This window comes from Panthera leo, chromosome D2, assembly GCF_018350215.1.
Source record: "Panthera leo isolate Ple1 chromosome D2, P.leo_Ple1_pat1.1, whole genome shotgun sequence".
Lineage (NCBI taxonomy): Eukaryota > Metazoa > Chordata > Mammalia > Carnivora > Felidae > Panthera > Panthera leo.
In genome coordinates, this window is record NC_056689.1 from 23,080,370 (window position 1) to 23,084,960 (window position 4,591).

The following is a 4,591-nucleotide window of genomic DNA, read 5'->3' on the forward strand; positions in this document are numbered from 1 at the left end:
AAGCGTTTTTTAAAAATACAAGTCAAATTTCATCTGGAAACATCCCAATTACCCAATTAGACTAAGCTGCGAAGTCTTTTTAGAATAATCTCAGATCATAAGTGAGTGAATAGCTCAAACCCAAACCATTGCTTTCTGATACCCAGAAAATGCAAGTAGTGGGTATTGTATTCTGGTAGAAAGACTGTTCTCTGTTAGCAGGAGGAAGGGGACCAGTCTGCATTTCCACAGGGTTCTCAATGCTAACATAATATATGACTATATCCCATTGGGAGCCATGAGATTCTGGTTTTATTTTTCCCACCTTACAGAATGGAAAACTAAGGAACTGTAAGTAGTCTCATCCCCAACAGGACACAGAAAGTCTGGGGTGGGGTGAATCTGGCTTTCTCCTGCTGTGTGTGTGTGCGTGTGTGTGTGCGCACACACGTGTGCACACACGTAGCTCCAAAGAGTTGGCAGATTCAGGCTCCAAGCCCTGTAGATTCCACTTCTGAGATGACTCTACCTTCCACCTCTTCTCTCCACCCTTTCTTGGTACTGGTCAGAAACGTTCAGTGTTGACCACCTGGGCCACTGTAGCCTTTTCATGTTGTTGCTGGGAATGCCTCCAAATGCACAGGTCAGATCATGGGCTCCCCAATGCTCAGAGGACCAAAGCTACCCTGTAGCCTGTAAAAAAAAAAAGTTCACTGGGCTAAGGATGGCAGTCAATGTCTCCTTGATGCTGCATATTAATAGAATGAAAAGAATTGTCCACTCTATCCTCATCTGCCAACCCAGCACACCATGAGCCATCAACATTCTATTCATTTCCTGAGATGTTCTGTCAACCTAGAATTAACCTATCTACCTGGGCTTCTTATCACTCACTCCTCAAGGCCCAGGCTGAGATCATGAGTATTTCCCTAATGCCTTACAACTGTATATCTAAGACCTGAGAGACATTTGTCATATGCCAGGCTCTGTGCAAAAGCCTTTTCCATGCACTGTCCCATTTCATCCTCACAGTTATCCTATGGGGTGGGTACCCCCACTGGCCACATTTCACAGATGAGGGAACAGAAGCATGGAGCACAGAGGTGATGTGGCCATCATCACAGATGGTAGGTGGCAAGCCTCACTCCAGAACACCGAGAGTCCCTTGGCTGTGCTCTCCCTCTTTGGAGGTGATGTTTGCTCTGCACCCCCACTCTACTTTGACCCTCAAAGGGAGCGCATTTATTTCCCACTCCTCTCCGATACGTATAGTGGTAAGCCTCTCTGGGCCCAGCTTCCTCATCTGCAAGCTGGAGATAATAACTGATTATACAGTTTTGTTTTCTAAGGACCACATGAGCTACTCTGTTAAAAGGAAACACTTGGAACTATGCCTGGCACACAGCAGGCACTGGATGAATATCAGATATTAATTGATTAGACTAGTGCTTCTCCAACAAGAATTGGAGCTCCCCTGTCCAGCTTATCTTGGTATTCCCCAGATCTCCGAGCCTAAAGTAGTACTCTGCACAAGTTGAGCACAAGGTAAATGGATATTCAAATATTAGTTGAATGTGTCATTATGAATGGATGCCATGTATTGATCACTCTTCTTCCTGTCACAGTTAAAATAAAACCTACGGTCTCCACCCCACCCTACCAGGCACTCTCTTCCCTGGCATCTGACTACTGGCTCATTTCTTCCTTTCTCCCTCTCCCCCCATCCACTTCCTGTGACCACCCTGCCGTTCCCCAAACGCACCCAACACATTCCTTCTCAGAGGCTCTGCTATAACCTCTCCCTCACTCTGCTATGTTTTTCTTAGAACTTGACAGTTTCTTCCATATCTATTTATGCATTTATTATCTACCCTCCCCGTTAGAATGGGAGCTCCATGAGAGCAATAAGCGGTCTGGCGCACAGCTATATTCCCTGTGTTCAGACAGTGAGTGGCACAGAGCAGATGTTCATTGATGATCAAATGAATACATGAATGAACAAATCAATTTTCAAACCCCACAACAATGTGGAAAGGTACATGACATTTTACAGATTAAAAAATTAAAAAAAACTGGGGCTCCTAGGGGGCTCAGTTGGTTAAGTGTCCAATTCTTGACTTTGGCTCAGGTCATGTTCTCATGGTTCGTGAGTTCACCCCGCACCGGGCTCTCTGTTGACAGTTCAGAGCCGGCTTGGAATTCTGTCTCCTCCCTCTCTGCTCCTCCCCTTACTCGTGCTGACTTCCTCTCTCTCTCCGTCTCTCTCTCTCTCAAATAAATAAACTTAAAAAAAATAAAAAATAAAAATAAATAAAAAATTAAAAACTAGGCTGCAGAGATATTAAGCAATTTTACCAGAGGCACACATTTAGGAAAGGCAGAGCCTGAATTTTATCCATGTCTCTCTGATCCCAAAATTCATTCCAGAGTCTCCTAATCTTAAGGCATTCAGGTGCCACCTTTAAGAGCTTTGCCATGTTCCACAAAACATCTGAGCTAATATTTACCTCACATTTTTATTTAAGTCACTCATACCTTATGCAAATAATTTTATTTTAAAAGAAAAGCAATGATTTCCATGGAATAAATCACACTGAAATAGATGTGTATCCATTAAAATTCAAAATATTCACCGGTGTATTCTGAAGCAGGGCCATGCCTACTGCATTTGAAAGCATGCACCCTGCCTCTCTCTGCATAACCCTGGTGGGGGGCTGGTCCTGAAACCCTCAGCCCAGGGGTCAGAATCTTCTACACCTCACAGTCTGTATTCTCAGTCCTTCTCCTTCACTCAGTCTCCTGCTCACAAATCATTCTGCTTTTTCGTGGAACATTCCTCATTGAGAGAAAGCCAGAAAGAAGCCTTTAAAATACACACACACACACACACACACACATCCCGCGTGGGAAATTCAGGCAAGCCTATGAACACTCTAGCTCCCCAAATGAAAGCAAAAGCAGGATGCAGGAGGTGGGGAGAGAGACATTAATTGAAAACTTGAGGTTGTCAAGCCACACTGAGGAAAATCTCTCCGAGTTAAAGATCGGGGACATTTTTTTTTTAATAGAAAGTGGCTTCTATCAAAGCTTGATTGGTTGGTCAAAATCGCTAGTCATCCTGAAAATAATTGCCTGGAAGAAAGCACTGAGTGACCTGTCTGCTTGAAAAGGAGCAGCTCGCGCCGACAGCGAAGGCACCCCTCCAGCCGTCCTCCCCTTCTGCCCATTGGGGCCCTGGCCAGGATGCACTGAATCTGCTTAAGGAAGCATATTGCCTCATTATTTTCTGCTCCGACATGCATGCATATTTCTCATGGATGTTAACTCTCAACAACATAGAGGACGTGTTTGTGCTCTTTGTTTCCGCAGCCTTTTCATCTCGATGTCAGCGTTTTAAAAATATTCAGCCTATACTCCTCTTGGTGCAGCATGAGAAACAAGGAAGGGGGCCATGGGCCTGTTGAGGGTGAAGCTACTGCAAACAGGTCTGTGCCTGGCACTCCCCTCAGTCCGCAGAGAGTCTTCTTCTGCCGGCATCTGCTCCTGTCCCATCTCCTTCCTGGCACCACAGTGCCATCGAAAATGCAGATATGACCACAGCTCCTCTTGGACAAGAATTCTTCAACATTCCCTACTGCCAACGTGAGAAAATTCGTCTTCCTTGATGTGATGTGCGAGGCCTCCCACCATCTAGCCCTGGCCTACCTCTTCTAAGCTCTTCTCACAGATTATTCCTGCATCCGCTAGAAGCACCTCCTGTTCCCTCCTACCCCTGGGCCTGCCCATGTTGCTCCTACAGGGCCACCTACAAGGCCCACTTACCTCCTCTCCTCACGTCCTTTGTTGGCCTTCGAAACTCCTTTTCCTCCTGTAAGACTCTGCTCCGTGAAGCCTTCTCTCACCAACCCCCTGCCCAAGTCAACTGACTTAGGGAAGAGAAATGCCCAGAGCCTTAGAGAAATGTTGTCTCATTAGGCTTCAGCCTTGTGTCAAAGGCCGACTCATACTTCCAGCAGCCCACACAGATCCCCAGCTTTCCTGAGTTTTTATGTTATTTAAATCTGTGACACATATCTGAACACTTCTTTTCCACCACAGATTTGAAATAATGCCAAGAATTCTGACCAAGTCATTCTCTTCCAGGAATCTGTCCTGAGGAAATAATCAAAAAGCTGGTTAAACATTTATGAACACAGACTCTTATTGCAGCATTTTTTATAATTACAAAAAGAAAATTTTAAAAAGGGAACAATCTAAGTGTGTAACAGCAGGAGGTGGTTATATAAGATATATCCATACAGCCATTAAAAATATTTTAAAGGGGCGCCTGGGTGGTTCAGTCAGTTGAGCTTCTGACTTTGGCTCAGGTCATGATCTAAGGGTTTGTGAGTTTGAGTCCCGTGTCAGGCTCTGTGCTTACAGCTCTGAGCCTGGAGCCTGCTTCAGATTCTGTGTCTCCCTGTCTCTCTGCCTCTTTCCCACTCATTCTCTCTCTCTCTCCCTCTCTCTCTCTCTCTTAAAAATAAATAAAAATTTTAAAATTTTTAAAAATATTTTGAAGAATATTTAAGGACATGGAAAAATGCCTATGAAATAATATCAACTTAAAAAG

At 44.6% G+C, this 4,591-nt stretch overlaps 1 long non-coding RNA gene across 1 annotated transcript; it reads right to left on the reverse strand.

The window, feature by feature from the left end:
• Positions 1–299: 299 nt before the first annotated feature.
• On the reverse strand, positions 300–4,299 carry LOC122201955. The gene is made up of 2 exons (XR_006194395.1): positions 3,802–4,299; positions 300–672 (listed from the first exon to the last, which is right to left on the reverse strand). It is a non-coding gene; the product is annotated as an uncharacterized LOC122201955 (long non-coding RNA).
• Positions 4,300–4,591: the final 292 nt, after the last annotated feature.